This window comes from Lynx canadensis, chromosome B1 (assembly GCF_007474595.2).
Source record: "Lynx canadensis isolate LIC74 chromosome B1, mLynCan4.pri.v2, whole genome shotgun sequence".
Classification (NCBI taxonomy): Eukaryota; Metazoa; Chordata; class Mammalia; order Carnivora; family Felidae; genus Lynx; species Lynx canadensis.
Window position 1 is genome coordinate 80486446 of NC_044306.2, and position 20176 is coordinate 80506621.

Here is a 20176-nt window from a genome sequence, read left to right on the forward strand (position 1 = left end):
ATCAAGAGTCAGACATTCAACCAGCTGAGCCACCCAGGTGCCCCTACGTAAAAAGATCATGAGATCACATGATCTCATCTATATAATATATATATTCTATAGAATATATAATCTACATGTAAATATATAATATGCTTATATATAAAATATGCTTACATATATTCGATACATATAGAATATATGTTTTGTTCATGAATTTAGAATTCCCCTTGTGTATAGAGTTAGATCTTTGTCCTTGGAAAATGGGAAATTTCACTTCTGAATTGAATTGGGAAAATATTGATATGCCTCTTAATATCTTAAAATGATATTTATATACATATAAGCAGATATGTATATACACATATATTTTTATTATGATGTGCACACATAATTAAGCTTTTGAAAGATGTGACAACTGTTAAAGCATATTATTTTGTTGAAATTTGCCTACACTTGTAGAAAACATTGTCATTGTAGTTTTATCCAGTGTGTGGAGGCACAAAATGAGTAAAATTAGCAAAAAGCATATAAAGTATGTTCAAATTCAAATGGCACTTTTTTTAATTGGCAGATTTAGCCGTCTGAGAAAACAGAATGCAGAGTATAAAAACACTGAAAAAAATGGGGAAATAAGTTTTAATAACAACTAATATTTACAAGACATTATAAAAGAAAGTTCTCTGTATACTTTGGCATTAAAAACAATGTGGTTTGTACACATTGAGTGAGAAAAAAAACAATTAAAACTGAATTTAAAACCAAGATAATATACATTAGATGTCAAGACAGGTAAGAGATTTTCAAGCTGGATCCTAAAGGCTTTCCAAGCTTCTTAGATGTTGATGATTTTCAGGCAATTATTTCCTATACCCTTAATTTTAAAATGTGCTTTCCTAACATTAGTATGACTGAGTATCATGCCTTCAGCCTGTTGCTTCTCCTTTTCCAGCTCTCTTGGATTTTACAGAATCTTGCCAAACAATTTGAGAATGTGTAGTTCAAAAATTATTTGCTGATTATATTTGATTGAATCTTAAAACTTATTTTTCTAGGTTCTTTTAACTGCAAAACACTTAGGACAATTAGAAGAGTGTTATACACATTGGTACAATCTATAAAAATGCTTTCAACTCTAAATTCAGCATAAAAGTTATTGCTTGCAAACATCAATAAGCAAATGGCTTTTTATTTTACCTTAGAATATTTAGTTCAGTGCACTGTTTATGTAAGATCAATAAATATTGACTAGATTTCTCCACCTAATTTATTTTACAAATAAGAAATAGTAAAACCTCAAAAATATTTTATATTTTCAGCCAGGTAAAAAAATGCACATAATCACTTGACTACACAAATAGAATATTTTGGGGGCACCTGAGTGGCTCAATCAGTTAAGCACCCAACTCTTGATTTCAGCTCAGGTCATGATCTCACAGTTGGGGAAATCGAGCCTGAGTCAAGCCCTGGGCTGATAGGGTGGAGCCTGCTTAGGATTCTCTCCCTCCCTCTCTCTCATCCCCTCCCCCCACTTCCACACACACTTTCTCTCTCTCTCAGAATAAGTAAATAAACTTAAAAACAAAACAGTAACAACAAAAAATCAAATAGAATATTTTAGCCTCCATTTTTTAAACTAATTTCATCAAATCTCGATGTAACAATAGAAAAATATAATATAATATAATCTTTAATGCAATTTCTTTTTTTTTTATTTTTTAAGTTTATTTATTTATTTTTAGAGAAACAGAGGCAACATGAGCAGGGGAGGGGCAGAGAGAGAGAATCCCAAGCAGGCTCTTAATCAGCACAGAGCCCCATGTGGGGATCAAACTCATGAAATCATGAGATCATGACCTGAGCCGAAACCGAGAGTTGGACACTTAGCCAACTGAGCCACCCAGACACCCACTCTTTAAATGCAATTTCTTAATAGAATCTTAGAGTTTCAACTATTACTTTAGAAAATGTATAATGTTAGGGGTGCCTGGGTAGCTCAGTCAGTTAAGCGTCTGACTTCAGCACAGGTCATCATCTCACAGTTCTTGGGTTCGAGCCCTTCGTCAGGCTTTGTGCTGACAGCTCAGAGTCTGGAGTCTGCTTGGGATTCTGTGTCTCCCTGTCTTTCTGCCCCTTCCCCACTCATGCTGTGTCTCTCTGTCTCTGAAAAATGAATAAACGTTGAAAAAAAATTTTTACAGAAATTAAATGTTATAAAATGTTCAATGTGAATAATTGATATCTATAATTAACACTTACTAATTTGTGTTTTTTTAATTAAGTTTTACTTCATTTGTACTACATCCTTAATTATTGTGTAAATTAACATTCTTTAGTTGTAAGTAATAAAAGTCAACTCTGGCTAAATTCAGAAAAATTAATTTATTGGAATGGATTTCAGAGGTTCACAAAATCATTGTGAAGCTGTGAACAAGACTTGGGAAGGGCAGATATGAGGACAGATCCTGGGGCCAGAAACCAAGAACTGTGTTTTATTATCTCAAGGCAGACAACAGCTGCAGATGTGATGACAGGCCAGGATTCGTATCAGCCTCTAAAATCCAAAGTTACGCAAATAAGCATTTTGATTGGGTAGGCAAATTTCAACAAATTGTCCTTCACATTGGAGTGTTTGTCCATCTAAACCCTCCAGAACCTCACTGATGTGAGAAAACTCCTATGTTTTCATAAGATGTATATTGTCCCTTTTCCCATGCATTTATAGTACGAGGGTATAGAGTACCTGGTATATCTTGCTCTCCAGTTTCTGCTAAACAACCAATCAGTGTCGCAATCCAGCCTGATATTCTACAAGATGGTAAGAGAATTAAGGTCCCTGTGAACTAAATTGCAGCAAAGAGCCAAAGTTGACAGATTACTGAGGTGGAAAATGAAAGTGTACTTCTGTTCTTGCTAAGTAAAAGCAAATCACTTCTGTTTTGTTTTGTTTTGTTTTTCTGTGAATCAAAATATGGGAGTAGGGGGTATATGCTGCTTATCAGGTTGCTCCAGCAAGAAAGCTCTATCAGGAACAGTGGCACAATGATTAAGCTTTTATTCTTCAAAACGTACATCTACTTTGTCCAGCTAACCCAAGGAAACAAATAGGAATATGCAAAGAATTTTCACTCCTAAGTTTTCCATGTGTGAAGTTCCTTGCAGATGTAGTATTACTTTCCATTTATTCTCCCATGACCAAGATATGAATGAAATATACTAGGTAGTGACACTTAATATGCTGTTTAAAGTCTGAAACTCCCCTGAATGCACGCTGGACTAGTTTGTCTACATTGTTTATCAAAATATATAGATTGGTAATCCGTACCTACTTTATAGCCTGCTTTGGCTGTGTGACCAGTGGAGTATAACGACCCCTTGATGAAAAGGAAACCCTTGTACACTGTTGTGGAAATGTAAATTGGTACAGCCAATATGGAAAACAATGTGGAGGTTGCTCAAAAAACTAAAAATAGAGTTACTGCATAATCCAGCAATCTCACTCCTGGGTTGGGAAAAAACAAAATCTTCATCTCAAAGAGATACCTACATTCCCATGTCCATTGCAGCATTATTCACAATAGCCAAGGCATGGAAACAATCTAATGCCCTCCAGTGGATGAATGAATAAAGAAAATGTCACACACACACACACACACACACACACACACACACTGGAATATTATTTAGCCATAAAAAAGAATAAAATTTTGCCATTTGCGACCACAAAAAAATTATATACTTGAAAGATGCTGGGAGTAATCTTAAGTGTTCTCAGCATACACATACCAGAAGAGTTCATTATAAGGTGGTGAATATGTTAATTACCTTGGTCTTGGTAATTATTTCACAATTTGTATACATATTAAATCATGTTGTACATTTTAAATGTATGCAGTTATATTTTTCAGTAATTTTTCAATTATTCCTTAACATAGACTGGGGAAAAAATAAAGTATATATTAAGACTTAAATCCAACAATAAATAAGAGATCCCCAGGTAAACTTTTGTTCTAGAGATGAAGGTCATCATGTGCAAATGAGGGAGAACCAAAGAAGTTGTATATGGGTGTCAGGACCAATCTGAAATTGCATTATACCTTTTTGTTTTTAATTTATTTTGAGGGAGACAGTGCGACCTGGGGAGGAGCAGAGAGAGAAGGAGAATCCGAAGCATGATGTGGGGCTTGAACTCACAAAACTGAGATCGTGACCTGAGCCAAAATCAAGAGTTGGACGCTTAGCCGGCTGAGCCACCCAGGTGCCCCCCATTATGCTTTCTTGCCCCTGCTTCTCTGTATCTTTTGCCCAGAGGAATCTTTTTGAGTAAGTCTTGCTAGAGTCTGGTGAATCTTTCCAATTATCGGACCCACTGTAATTGCTGCATAAAGGTAGAATCTCAAGAACTTCCTCTTGATGCTCTTGTACCATAATAACCTTTATTCTAAAGGTCAGGTGATCACTAAAAATTCCTACCATCAGAAAAATAACCATAGGATGGACCCAGGGTTTACTAGGCCTATTTTAGACTTTAAAAAACCAAACAATTAATTTACCTTAAATCTATTAATAATGGATTAAAAATTAGCATTAGGATTAACTCAGAATTAGTGTATGGTATCTAACAACCCAAAAGTTTTGGGTATACTCTTTTTTCCAGTACGGTTACCTGAGTGAATAAATATAGTTACCTTTAAAGAAAAAAAGGAGAGGGGCGCCTGGGTGGCGCAGTCGGTTAAGCGTCTGACTTCAGCCAGGTCACGATCTTGCGGTCCGTGAGTTCGAGCCCCGCGTCGGGCTCTGGGCTGATGGCTCAGAGCCTGGAGCCTGTTTCCGATTCTGTGTCTCCCTCTCTCTCTGCCCCTCCCCCGTTCATGCTCTGTCTCTCTCTGTCCCAAAAATAAATAAACGTTGGAAAAAAAAAAATTAAAAAAAAAAAAAAAAAGAAAAAAGAAAAAAAGGAGAAAGATTCAAGTGCGCTTTGGGTGTAATGTCTGGACTCCAGGGTACATAGCTTTCATTCAAGGGGCTGTGGTTCTCATCTTGGCATTTAATGAAAAATCAGTACTCTCTACTGTCTATTATGGGAACTCAGGCCAGGCTTCTGTTTATCAGGTTTAGGGGATCTTTTTTCTTCTTACACAAATTAAGTTCTAAGTATAAAGGTTACCCATTAGTTTGATTCCTAGCAATGTCATGACCAATTAATCATAGCCACAGATCTCTGTAGATCAGGCTATTCTAATGAACACATTGGCATGGCTGAATATTATGGCAAATATACCTAATCTCCCACTGAGATTTAATAATTCCACTGACCTCTTCTACCTTGGGAACATTGCATCTCTATTAAAGTCATGGTGGTTTTTTCGATTATAACACTTCCCACCAGCACTTTTAACCTAGGGAAATAAGTTAGTAGAGAACTTACAGAGGTTTGGCATTTTCCTCTTTGGATCTCAAATTGTTGGTGAAGGGAAGATTTTTAAGACTTTCTTAGGGAATATAGTTAGAAGGTGAGCCATATATGATATATGCACCCTAGCATCCTATCTCTGAAAGACTTTAAATTTCTGCCTTTAAACCAAATTTTTTGCAACACAAATTACTATCCATTTGGCCAGATATACATTAACTAAACCAGGAAACTATTAAATAAACTGTATCTAATCACCTAAAATAGCACATGGAATCTAAGTCTTTAAAAAATCTACCCATCATGACAAATTTATACTGATATTACATTACAAATTCTGGTATTACATTCCCCACTTTTTGTTCAAGCGCCCTAAAAATCCATTCTGGAGGAAAAACAATGTTTCTAGAATTTGGCTGACATAAACTAGCAAATTCTGTGCACACGCGCATGTGTGTCTGTGCTTGTGTGTGTATGTGTACACATGAGTCATCTCAGAGTTGTATTTTTTCATTTTTGTCCCCTAGGACACTATGGGATTTAAATCTAATTATAGATCTGAATATTATGAGATGCTGAGTAAGAAACAAATTATTGTATTTTTTCTTCAAGGGAACAACCTCAGGCAAAAAAGTAACAGTATCTTCAAGCAAGGGAAGAATAGCTGTGTGACCAGTGGAGTATAAAGTGGATTATTTATCTTTGCAAAGACGCTTCAGTGGAAGATAGGTAAGAGGGGCTTTGGACTTCCGCTTACTCAATGTCTTCTGAATATGCCTGAATAACTCCATTTATATTGTTAAAGCAGCACTCTTTTCTGATGAATGCCCTGACATTCACATGACAGATCTTCCTGGGCTATAGAATCAGCTCTTGTTGTGATTAAGTCACTTGACTTTTTGTGCCAGGATGGTTATATAAAGCACGATTAGCCCATGCTTTGAGAACAGAGATTTAGTATTTTTAGTTTGTCACTCTCTTCCTTATATTATCCATTGTCACCAAAAGCAACTACTCAACCGCAAATACTTGGATTCCTCATTGTTTCACAATGATCTTTGGTTGTGGTAGCTCCATGATCTGTTAGACTTTTACTCTCCCCAATGGAAAATTTTTCACAAGTAATCTCGGTTGATAATTGCTGTTTCATCAACGTTGTCATGGTTTGCTACCTTTCCTTGTAAGGACAAGAATCAGAGCTTCATTGCTTTTCACCTTAATGTAGATAGATGATCAATCGTAAGAACCCTTCCCTGAAGTTCCTTTTCCCACAATCCAGCCTCTGGTGCCAACATTTATATCAGTTAGGATTTAATCCCAAGCAACAGAATTTTGCTGTACTTCATTTAGACAAAAGGAAATGGACAGAGATCTGAAAAGCTGGGCTTGGGAACTGGTAGGAATCAATGCAGATTCTGAGACTAAGGAAGCAGAAACCACAACCATATTTTGGCAGGAATTATCTTGGCAGGAGGACACTGCTGGTATGGAGTAAATGCCAAAACTTTTGGGGTTCTTTGTCTTGCTGCTCAAAATTCAAATTCTAAGGTGGAAGCCTGAAATTGACCCTCTTCAGTCATATTCTTCTCTCCTGATTAAACAAGTATAAGGATACCTGCTACTGTCCCACTGAATTGTATCTAATGGAATTTGATATTTCCTCAAGATGTATTTTTAGGAAGAATGCATAACAGCCAACCTACATACAAATAAATTAATTTGATCCAAAATTTTATTTATTTTCTTGTATTTTTTAATGCCTATTTATTTTTGAAGGAGAGAGAGAGCATGACAGGGGAGGGGCAGAGAGGAGGAGACACAGAATCCGAAGCAGGCTTCAGGCTCTGAGCTGTCAGCACAGAGCCCAACATGGGGCTCGAATTCATGAGCTGTAAGATCATGACCTGAGCCCAAGTCTGATGCTTAACTGACTGAGCCACCCAGGTACCCCTATCCAAAATTTTAGATAATTATATTAGTTAATTTATCTATTACAAATTTAAGACAGGTAGTTTGTGACTTGACTATTATGATTTAATCAATGTCTCCCTGTAACTTTTCATCGCATTTTCTAGTTTTGTTCTATAATTTCCCTTCCTTTCTTTTCTTCCCCTTAATTTTTCCTGTGTCTTATTTCAGTATTCCATTCCTGAAAAGTGTTTAGATGCTAACAAACTAAGCACATATGTGTACCTCCCTTCGCTCCCAAGATCCCAGTGAAATAAAAATGTGTAAGTACCACAAAAAAAATACTAATAACAGTGATGAAAATAGGGTATTAGCTATCAATGGATGAGAGATTTAAAAAACCACCTTAAGATACAAAGTGGAAGGGAGTGGGGTAAAGGAGGAAACAGGTAGAGAAAGCCATAGCACTGGAGTGGCCGAGGACAGTCTTCAACATAAACCCTGGAGTCATTGTTCAGCATCTACAGGGCAAGAAGAGCAAGAAATGAGAAGGGAGGTTGAAAATAAGGGCAAAAATAGTCTGTACATGATAAATTTCACCACTCAAACCCCTATTTAACACCCTCACTCCTAGGAGCAAGAGGGAATACTTTAAACCAAAACTCTTCTATAAAGACTTTCAATGAACTTTCAGTTGAAAGTTTAGGTTCCAGGTGTGCATGTTGGTACCTCAGGCCTGACTACGTCTTCTGGCATAGCGGGCACAGCCAGATAGCTTCCCCATGTTTTCACTCTAAAAGAAACTCAAGAAGACAGGACTTGCCCACCTTACCCAGAGCTTTGAAAATTCTTACCCAAGGAGGAAATTTGGAGAACAGTCCCATTTAAAATTTTTTTTTCAACGTTTATTTATTTTTGGGACAGAGAGAGACAGAGCATGAACGGGGGAGGGGCAGAGAGAGAGGGAGACACAGAATCGGAAACAGGCTCCAGGCTCTGAGCCATCAGCCCAGAGCCTGACGCGGGGCTCGAACTCACGGACTGCGAGATCGTGACCTGGCTGAAGTCAGACGCTTAACCGACTGCGCCACCCAGGCGCCCCATCAGTCCCATTTAGATAATAGAGGAAACTCAACACCAGAGATCCAGTCTTTCTTTCTTATATAAGAACTGATGTCAGGATTCTGGGAAGATGGCGGCGTAGGAGGACGCTGGGCTCACCGCGCGTCCTGCTGATCACTTAGATTCCACTTACACCTGCCTAAATAACCCAGAAAACCGCCAGAGGATTAGCAGAACGGAGTCAACAGACCCAAGTGCAGACGAGAGGCCCACGGAAGAGGGTAGGAAGGGCGGCGAGGCGGTGCGCGCTCCACGGACTGGCGGGAGGGAGCCGGGGCGGAGGGGCGGCTCGTCAGCCAAGCAGAGCCCCCGAGTCTGGCTGGCAAAAGCGGAGGGGCCTGATGGACTGTGTTCCGACAGCAAGCGCGACTTAGCGTCTGGGAGGTCATAAGTTAACAGCTCTGCTCGGAAAGCGGGAAGGCCGGAGGACAAAGGGAGGGTGAGCTGCGGAGCCCCCGGACGACAGAGCTCAGTTTGGCGGGGAACAAAGGCGCTCGCCAGCGCCATCTCCCCCGCCCATCCCCCAGCCAAAATCCCAAAGGGAACCGGTTCCGGCCAGGGAAATTGCTCGCTCCGCGCAAACACCCAACTCTGTGCTTCTGCGGAGCCAAACCTCCGGCAGCGGATCTGACTCCCTCCGGCTGCCACAGGGCCCCTCCTGAAGTGGATCACCTAAGGAGAAGCGAGCTAAGACTGCCCCCCCTGCCGCCCGCCGTGCACCTTGCCTACCCACCCCAGCTAATACGCCAGATCCCCAGCATCACAAGCCTGGCAGTGTGCAAGTAGCCCAGACGGGCCACGCCACCCCACAGTGAATCCCACCCCTAGGAGAGGGGAAGAGAAGGCACACACCAGTCTGACTGTGGCCCCAGCGGTGGGCTGGGGGCAGACATCAGGTCTGACTGCGGCCCCGCCCACCAACTCCAGTTATACACCACAGCACAGGGGAAGTGCCCTGCAGGCCCTCACCACACCAGGGACTATCCAAAATGACCAAGCGGAAGAATTCCCCTCAGAAGAATCTCCAGGAAATAACAACAGCTAATGAGCTGATCAAAAAGGATTTAAATAATATAACAGAAAGTGAATTTAGAATAATAGTCATAAAATTAATCGCTGGGCTGGAAAACAGCATACAGGACAGCAGAGAATCTCTTGCTACAGAGATCAAGGGACTAAGGAACAGTCACGAGGAGCTGAAAAACGCTTTAAAGGAAATGCAAAACAAAATGCAAACCACCACGGCTCGGATGGAAGAGGCAGAGGAGAGAATAGGTGAACTAGAAGATAAAGTTATGGAAAAAGAGGAAGCTGAGAAAAAGAGAGATAAAAAAATCCAGGAGTATGAGGGGAAAATTAGAGAACTAAGTGATACACTAAAAAGAAATAATATACGCATAATTGGTATCCCAGAGGAGGAAGAGAGAGGGAAAGGTGCTGAAGGGGTACTTGAAGAAATCATAGCTGAGAACTTCCCTGAACTGGGGAAGGAAAAAGGCATTGAAATCCAAGAGGCACAGAGAACTCCCTTCAGACGTAACTTGAATCGATCTTCTGCACGACATATCATAGTGAAACTGGCAAAATACAAGGATAAAGAGAAAATTCTGAAAGCAGCAAGGGGTAAACGTGCCCTCACATATAAAGGGAGACCTATAAGACTCGTGACTGATCTCTCTTTTGAAACTTGGCAGGCCAGAAAGAATTGGCACGAGATTTTCAGGGTGCTAGACAGCAAAAATATGCAGCCGAGAATCCTTTATCCAGCAAGTCTGTCATTTAGAATAGAAGGAGAGATAAAGGTCTTCCCAAACAAACAAAAACTGAAGGAATTTGTCACCACTAAACCAGCCCTACAAGAGATCCTAAGGGGGACCCTGTGAGACAAAGTACCAGAGACATCACTACAAGCATAAAACATACAGACATCACAATGACTCTAAACCCGTATCTTTCTATAATAACACTGAATGTAAATGGACTAAATGTGCCAACCAAAAGACATAGGGTATCAGAATGGATAAAAAAACAAGACCCATCTATTTGCTGTCTACAAGAGACTCATTTTAGACCTGAGGACACCTTTAGATTCAGAGTGAGGGGATGGAGAACTATTTATCATGCTACTGGAAGCCAAAAGAAAGCTGGAGTAGCCATACTTATATCAGACAAACTAGACTTTAAATTAAAGGCTGTAACAAGAGATGAAGAAGGACATTATATAATAGTTACAGGGTCTATCCATCAGGAAGAGCTAACAATTATAAATGTCTATGCGCCGAATACCGGAGCCCCCAAATATATAAAACAATTACTCATAAACAGAAGCAACCTTATTGATAAGAATGTGGTAATTGCTGGGGACTTTAACACCCCACTTACAGAAATGGATAGATCATCTAGACACACGGTCAATAAAGAAACAAGGGCCCTGAATGAGACACTGGATCAGATGGACTTGACAGATATATTTAGAACTCTGCATCCCAAAGCAACAGAATATACTTTCTTCTCGAGTGCACATGGAACATTCTCCAAGATAGATCGTATACTGGGTCACAAAACAGCCCTTCATAAGTTTACAAGAATTGAAATCATACCATGCATACTTTCAGACCACAATGCTATGAAGCTTGAAATCAACCACAGGAAAAAGTCTGGAAAACCTCCAAAAGCGTGGAGGTTAAAGAACACCCTACTAACGAATGAGTGGGTCAACCAGGCAATTAGAGAAGAAATCAAAAAATATATGGAAACAAACGAAAATGAAAATACAACAATCCAAACGCTTTGGGACGCAGCGAAGGCAGTCCTGAGAGGAAAATACATTGCAATCCAGGCCTATCTCAAGAAACAAGAAAAATCCCAAACACAAAATCTAACAGCACACCTAAAGGAAATAGAAGCAGAACAGCAAAGACACCCCAAACCCAGCAGAAGAAGAGAAATAATAAAGATCAGAGCAGAAATAAACAATATAGAATCTAAAAAAACTGTAGAGCAGATCAACGAAACCAAGAGTTGGTTTTTTGAAAAAATAAACAAAATTGACAAACCTCTAGCCAGGCTTCTCAAAAAGAAAAGGGAGATGACCCAAATAGATAAAATCATGAATGAAAATGGAATTATTACAACCAATCCCTTAGAGATACAAACAATTATCAGGGAATACTATGAAAAATTATATGCCAACAAATTGGACAACCTGGAAGAAATGGACACATTCCTGAACACCCACACTCTTCCAAAACTCAATCAGGAGGAAATAGAAAGCTTGAACAGACCCATAACCAGCGAAGAAATTGAATCGGTTATCAAAAATCTCCCAACAAAGAAGAGTCCAGGACCAGATGGCTTCCCAGGGGAGTTCTACCAGACGTTTAAAGCAGAGATAATACCTATCCTTCTCAAGCTATTCCAAGAAATAGAAAGGGAAGGAAAACTTCCAGACTCATTCTATGAAGCCAGTATTACTTTGATTCCTAAACCAGACAGAGACCCAGTAAAAAAAGAGAACTACAGGCCAATATCCCTGATGAATATGGATGCAAAAATTCTCAATAAGATACTAGCAAATCGAATTCAACAGCATATAAAAAGAATTATTCACCATGATCAAGTGGGATTCATTCCTGGGATGCAGGGCTGGTTCAACATTCGCAAATCAATCAACGTGATACATCACATTAACAAAAAAAAAGAGAAGAACCATATGATCCTGTCAATCGATGCAGAAAAGGCCTTTGACAAAATCCAGCACCCTTTCTTAATAAAAACCCTTGAGAAAGTCGGGATAGAAGGAACATACTTAAAGATCATAAAAGCCATTTATGAAAAGCCCACAGCTAACATCATCCTCAATGGGGAAAAACTGAGAGCTTTTTCCCTGAGATCAGGAACACGACAGGGATGCCCACTCTCACCGTTGTTGTTTAACATAGTGCTGGAAGTTCTAGAATCAGCAATCAGACAACAAAAGGAAATCAAAGGCATCAAAATTGGCAAAGATGAAGTCAAGCTTTCGCTTTTTGCAGATGACATGATATTATACATGGAAAATCCGATAGACTCCACCAAAAGTCTGCTAGAACTGATACATGAATTCAGCAAAGTTGCAGGATACAAAATCAATGTCCAGAAATCAGTTGCATTCTTATACACTAACAACGAAGCAACAGAAAGACAAATAAAGAAACTGATCCCATTCACAATTGCACCAAGAAGCATAAAATACCTAGGAATAAATCTAACCAAAGATGTAAAGGATCTGTATGCTGAAAACTATAGAAAGCTTATGAAGGTAATTGAAGAAGATTTAAAGAAATGGAAAGACATTCCCTGCTCATGGATTGGAAAAATAAATATTGTCAAAATGTCAATACTACCCAAAGCTATCTACACATTCAATGCAATCCCAATCAAAATTGCACCAGCATTCTTCTCGAAACTAGAACAAGCAATCCTAAAATTCATATGGAACCACAAAAGGCCCCGAATAGCCAAAGGAATTTTGAAGAAGACCAAAGCAGGAGGCATCACAATCCCAGACTTTAGCCTCTACTACAAAGCTGTCATCATCAAGACAGCATGGTATTGGCACAAAAACAGACACACAGACCAATGGAATAGAATAGAAACCCCAGAACTAGACCCCCAAACGTATGGCCAACTCATCTTTGACAAAGCAGGAAAGAACATCCAATGGAAAAAAGACAGCCTCTTTAACAAATGGTGCTGGGAGAACTGGACAGCAACATGCAGAAGGTTGAAACTAGACCACTTTCTCACACCATTTACAAAAATAAACTCAAAATGGATAAAGGACCTAAATGTGAGACAGGAAACCATCAAAACCTTAGAGGAGAAAGCAGGAAAAGACCTCTCTGACCTCAGCCGTAGCAATCTCTTCCTCGACACATCCCCAAAGGCAAGGGAATTAAAAGCAAAAGTGAATTACTGGGACCTTATGAAGATAAAAAGCTTCTGCACAGCAAAGGAAACAACCAACAAAACTAAAAGGCAACCAACGGAATGGGAAAAGATATTTGCAAATGACATATCGGACAAAGGGCTAGTATCTAAAATCTATAAAGAGCTCACCAAACTCCACACCCGAAAAACAAATAACCCAGTGAAGAAATGGGCAGAAAACATGAATAGACACTTCTCTAAAGAAGACATCCAGATGGCCAACAGGCACATGAAAAGATGTTCAGCGTCGCTCCTTATCAGGGAAATACAAATTAAAACCACACTCAGGTATCACCTCACGCCAGTCAGAGTGGCCAAAATGAACAAATCAGGAGACTATAGATGCTGGAGAGGATGTGGAGAAACGGGAACCCTCTTGCACTGTTGGTGGGAATGCAAATTGGTGCAGCCGCTCTGGAAAGCAGTGTGGAGGTTCCTCAGAAAATTAAAAATAGACCTACCCTATGACCCAGCAATAGCACTGCTAGGAATTTACCCAAGGGATACAGGAGTACTGATGCATAGGGGCACTTGTACCCCAATGTTCATAGCAGCACTCTCAACAATAGCCAAATTATGGAAAGAGCCTAAATGTCCATCAACTGATGAATGGATAAAGAAATTGTGGTTTATATACACAATGGAATACTACGTGGCAATGAGAAAAAATGAAATATGGCCTTTTGTAGCAACGTGGATGGAACTGGAGAGTGTGATGCTAAGTGAAATAAGCCATACAGAGAAAGACAGATACCATATGGTTTCACTCTTATGTGGATCCTGAGAAACTTAACAGGAACCCATGGGGGAGGGGAAGGAAAAAAAAAAAAAAAAAAAAAGGACGTTAGAGTGGGAGAGAGCCAAAGCATAAGAGACTGTTAAAAACTGAGAACAAACTGAGGGTTGATGGGGGGTGGGAGGGAGGGGAGGGTGGGTGATGGGTACTGAGTAGGGCACCTTTTGGGATGAGCACTGGGTGTTGAATGGAAACCAATTTGTCAATAAATTTCATAAAAAAAAAAAAAAAAAAGAACTGATGTCTTTAGCATTGATGCTGATTGTCCCCTATCATCCACTCTTTTCTTATTTTCCACAGTTATAGGATCTTGACTTTTAGCAAATCACATGGCTACTCAAAATAAAGATCATATTTTCAGCTGCCTTTGAAGCTAACGATGACATTGTGATGAAGTCCTTGCCAGTGCTATGTAGCACAAAAGATGTGTTCATCTCTTGGGATGAGTATGCATGCCATTATTCCCCTGTGCATCCTTCCTTCAGAGAAAATACACACATATGCTTGGGAAGCAGCCATTGTGGACAATCAATGATCTTGGGAGTGGTATCCATATATAGTGGAGTTACAAAGCCAAAGAAACTGGGAATCTGACACTGTGGAGTATCATTCCAATTCTATATATTTTTTCCTGTTATTAGCAGCTAATTACCTAGTATTAATTAATACAAAAACAAAGAACAATAGCTATGTAAAAGAGATATGTCAACATTAACAAAAGAAAAGAATTTTCTGGAGGAAAAAATAATTTAGAGAAAACTAATTAATATATTCAGAAATAATTGTACATCCATAAATGATAGAACGCCTATAAAAGAGTTTATACAAAAGGATGAATAAAAGAACAAGAACTATCAAAGACTAAGAAATATGATTTATCTCACTCACAAAAAAATCAATAAAATACTGAAAAATAATACTGTCCAAAATGTCCAAATTTTAGAACCAAAAAGGCAAAGAAAATAAAAATGAAATAAAAATCAGAGATAAAAAGGACAAATCTAGGTTGATGTTTAATAAGCAAGAATCATAGAAAAAGAAAACGAGAACATGAAATAATTTTTTAAAAATAGAAGATGATTATCTAAATCTGAGGAAGAATGTGAGTACTCAGCTGACAAGTTCTACTAGAGAACTCCATGAAATGTCAGAACAGAAAGATACAAAAGTCCAAAAAATGTCTTAGTTGAAGGAAAAAACCAGATGTGCGATATTCATTATGACCATTCGCAGAGATCTGGTTCTTCTTTCAGACACATGGCAAAATCAAAGTTACCTGCTCCCTTAAAACTGAGCATCGCCATGTGACTTCAAGTAGGAGAGGAAATGATGAATATAATTTTGGATGAAGGCTTTAAAAGCTAATGTGCAATTTACTCTCATCTTCTAGCTGCCACAAACCAGCAATGCTCCAGGGGGTAATAATCCTCTTAGCACGATTATGCTTTTGAACATAGTATGGAACAAAACCCAAGGCTGACCTGGGATGGTTACATATTGTAATCAGGAGATAAACTTCATCATTTTAGGTCACTGAGATTTGGGGATGTCACTGCAGACACGGATCTTATCACAAAATTGCATCAAAAAAATGAAAATTGGCTCTAGGCTTCTTATCATTAACAATGAATACTGGGCGGTGGGGGGGGGGTGGAAATCAATACCTTCTAAACTGAGAAATGATTGTTAACCTAGAATGTCCAACCCTGCCAAATAACCATGGGTAAAATGAGCACATTTTCAGACATGAAAGAACTCAAAAACTTTACCTCATATATTCTTTCTTCAGTTGTTCCTTGGAGATGTGTTCAGTAAAACAAAAATGATTCAGAGTAATTTTCATCGTGGAAGATCGTGATAATAGAGATGACTGAAATGATGATTGAGGTATCAGAAACACTTTGAGAACAATTGTAGAGAGTAGTTAAGATGTATTGGCTTCCCCTAGAGGATTATCATTTGCTTCTTTGCACGCTGAGACATTCTAAAAACCTTTCTCCAGAGCAAAGATCAGAAGGGGGCACTCTAGATCTTAAGTCAGTATTAGCATTCAAACTGTAACTGCATCCCCTCCCACCTCACCAATTCTAGGTGGGGAAGAGACAGGAAGCAATAAGAACAATTACAAATGGAAGAATCGGCTCCAGAAGCTTCTAGCCATCCTGTCATTCATTTGATTAATTCAAAAAACATTTCTGAGCGTATGCTATATACTAATCCCCATATGGTATATACTAATTCCCCAGGGAATTCAGAGAAAAATAAAATGGTCTCTGCTTTCAAAGAGCTCAGAATCTTTCAGGAGAGATTAACTCATATAAACCAAGATCCACGCAAAGTGATACACATATGGTAGAACTGGTCTAACAGGAAGAGGTAGAAAGAAGGAGAGATTAATTCTGTGTGGTGAAGGGTGGGGTGTTCTAGAGTCCTCAAAGTTTTCAGAAGGCCCTGATTCTATAGGTAAAGTTGTACCTGGAGCTGGCATCCCTTGGTTGTGTGAAATAATCAGGTTCCTTTTTTGCTTAACCCAGTGTGAATCAGGTTTTCTATCCCTTGCAAAAAAAGCTAACTGAATTCCCTAGCTCTAAGAAATATTACACTAAGCAGAAAGAGAAAGAGAATTGGTCAAAGAACTGCCAGTGAAAATGCAGCAAGCAGGAGGAATATATCCAAAGAGGCAAGAAGAAGCCACCTAGAAAACCAAACCAGGAGAGTCTCATGTGAAAAAGCAGGTGCATGGAATTCACAAACCTCTAAGGAGAAAAGGCAGTAAAGACGGGAAAAGAATTCACACCGGTGACAGTGGAGCCGTGTTAAGGTGATGTTGAAAACTGGGAGATGAATTCTTGAGGATAGGGCAGGCCTTACTGCCATGGGGGATCATGTGGAGCCCAGTTACGGGTAGTCAGAGTGATCAATTGAGTGCATGATGTAAACTTACATGGTGGAAATAATTTCATAATTTGGTGCAGCAAATTAGATGTCGGAATGAAATGTGTAGTTATGGTTGTTATGTTTGTACTCCAAATAGAATCAATTTATGGCTAATAGAATGACTTGCGTGAGCAATATTGCTGGCTCTCTCTCCTACAGTGTGTGACAGTAGGCACTGAATAAAAGCCTCACTTTCCAGCACGTCTGTATTTGAGAAGTAATAAGCAACAATCCTCACCCTCTTGCCCTATATACATATGAGAGAATGTGCAAGAAAGCTCACTTCCTTGCACTTACACATGTGAGAGATGGGATGGAATGATGGGCTGAGATTAATAGGCTGACATTTAGTCAATGTAAATATAAAATCCTGAGTTTCAGCTAAAAAATTTAAAAAGTAATAATAAGACAGGGTGCAGGAAGATTCTATGAACAGGAGATCTTGAGTCTGTCACTCACCACAACTCAAAATTGGACTATCTTGCTGGAGACAGGAGTGGAAAAGGTATTCATGGATGGCAGGGCAAAAATGGTTCTGGTTACAACAAAGGCTGAGGAAGAAGGGAATGAATGACTTTTCCAGTTCCTTAAAGTGGCATCAGGTCACGGGGGTCACGAATGCCAAGCTGAGTGCTTTCCCATTGATCAGGGAAATGTAGCAAAATATTAAGAATGAGGCGCCATGAAGGAAATGACTCCAGGCGGCAAATTGGAGACCCTTGGATAAGTTGAACTAATTTCTGAAAGCGGCCGCAAACTTTTGAAAGCTGCCTTGTTTGAAAAGCGTGCTAGAATCTGGAGGTCCCGCTCAGCCTTTGTAGCCTCTGTCCCCACCAGGCTCCGCCCCCGTGCCCGAGGAATCTGGAACTGCCCCAATCCCGAGACCCTGTTTAGCCTAATCCCGCCCCCACCAGCCCGGCCCCACCCCCTCAGTATCCCGGGCGACGCTCCGCGTCCCTTCTCTCCGCGCAGACTGTGCCCGGTCTCCGAACAACTGCGAGAAGAGGAGGCAGCACCGGCGCCCAGCACCTGCCACCGGTGGGGATCACACTTCGGCGGAACGGAAAACCAGAACTGCCCCACGGGGCCAGCCCACCGAGGTTCGTGACGGCTGAGGCGAAGCTCGGGGCAGGACTTTAACAGTTCCCAGGAGAGGCGGGCTGCTCTTCCAGGCAGTCCAGTCCCTTTCGTGACCCCAGCAGACCTTCCTTCGTCAGTGTGTAGACGCCTTCTCAAGCTTCGTGAACAGAAGCCCTCGCCATTTAACCTCAAGAAGTGGATAGAAGTAGGAGCCAGGAGAGGCGCTTTTCCTGCTTCCCAGTTCACCTGACCCTCTGAGGGCAGTGGGAAAATAAACCGGTGTAGGAATAAATTACTAGTCCCGTTTAGGACTAAGTAGGAACAGAAAGGGAACTGCGGTGCCCGCTGTTTGAGTAAAGATAACTTAGTGTCTAATAAGTTTGAGAGATCAAATTGTTATCCCTAATGTCACGTTTGTATTGGAATATATTAATACATATACATAATTCAGATGTACTGGCATTTCATTGAATTAGTTATTAGTTTCTCCCCTAGGGACTACATTTTGGTATTAAAAGAAAAAGTCCATTTAAACACACATTAGGTACTTGGTATTATTTGTATGAGTGACTCTTATTCCATGATTTGGGACAGGAAGAGGAGTTATTCTGTTAACTGATTTGTAACTTTTTTCTTCTCTCCTTTGCTATTATTATTCCTAATTTTCAGACTGAAGTCTTTAAACCTTGGAGAGACCTTCAGCAGTAATCTCCGAATGTAAGTCAACTGAAACATGGCCTGCCTTCAACACTTTTCCTGCTTTATATTTTGATTTCATCATCAAGAAATGTCAGTTGGTAGAAAATGTCTGATTTCTATTTATTTTATTTAATGACCTAACTCATTACCTACTGAGTGCTAGAGGTGTTTAAAAATTATGATACAAGGGATAAACGTTGAGCAACTCTTTCAGCTTCTTTGTGTGACTTTCTTTTACCCTTTTCAGGACCATAATTATTGATACTTTTTCCATAGTTTTCTTTAAGCTTTTATAGTAAAAAGAGCTTATGGTGATAATGTGAACAGTTCTAATTCTTACAAATGATTTTATTGGTGATCGGAAAATCATATTTATTTTGAATTCTCTTGATGACAAATAATAAATTTGTTTGCTGTGGTCTGTCGGCTTTCTCACATCCCAAAGTGATTGAATTCTAGAGATGGTAGTCGGCCTCAGACCTCCTCACTCCCCAAGTAGGCTCTGTCCACTCAGTGCTAGGCCTACCCTTTTCTTTGTGTTTCCTGATGAGGGCATCTCTGGGCAGGAGGAGGAGGGTTACTCTTTGAAGAATTTTACTTGGGGGGCAGAAATTTAAACTCTCACCATGGGACACGTTCAGCCTGACCCAGCACTCTTAAACCTTTCATCCTGTATTTCTCCATTCTCATTTGTCTTTGCATGTGGGGGCCAAACCGTGATACAAGAGCCAACCAGCAGATCAAAGAACCCACCAAATCTCTTCTGAATACCAACAGTGGAATGGCTTCAGGCGGCCTTTTGATCTCTGTCTCAGCACCCTTGGTGCCACATGCAGCACCGCCCACTTGCTGGTACTGGGAGAGCTGCCTCTGGGTCCTCCTCACACACTGCTTCACCCTCGGCTCCTGGAGCTAAGCTGGTTTTGGTACCAGCCAGAGAGGTGCCTCACAGTCTCTGTCTCCATGTGCCTGGATTGGAACCATTCCCTTCCTGCAGTCACACCCATCTTGTGTGATTTCCTCTGTGGTCTTGAACCAGGAGAGCCCTGATACAGTGCATTGTTTAGGATGTGTTCCATTTCTGCTTGAACACAGATAGTCACCCTGAACCATTCGTCCTGCTCGGTGGAGCTCACCTAGGAGCTGGGAACACTGTCTGTCCAACACCAGGAAAGTGATACAACTCATACCAACAAAGAGCAAAGGGCTTCCTTGACAGGTATAATTTCAGACTAAAATGACAGGTCCCTAAGCATGCTTGCGTTTTTTCT

At 40.1% G+C, this 20176-nt stretch overlaps 1 protein-coding gene across 2 annotated transcripts in view; it reads left to right on the forward strand.

Annotated features, from left to right (window-relative positions):
- The first annotated feature begins 18111 nt into the window (after positions 1-18111).
- Positions 18112-20176, forward strand: part of TTC29 (tetratricopeptide repeat domain 29) — a 243323-nt gene continuing 241258 nt past the window's right edge. For both annotated transcript variants that reach the window (XM_030312961.1, XM_030312963.1), the window contains exons 1-2: positions 18112-18226; positions 18876-18923. The gene's annotated coding sequence lies outside the window, so the exon portion shown is untranslated. The remainder of the gene's footprint in view (positions 18227-18875; positions 18924-20176) is intronic.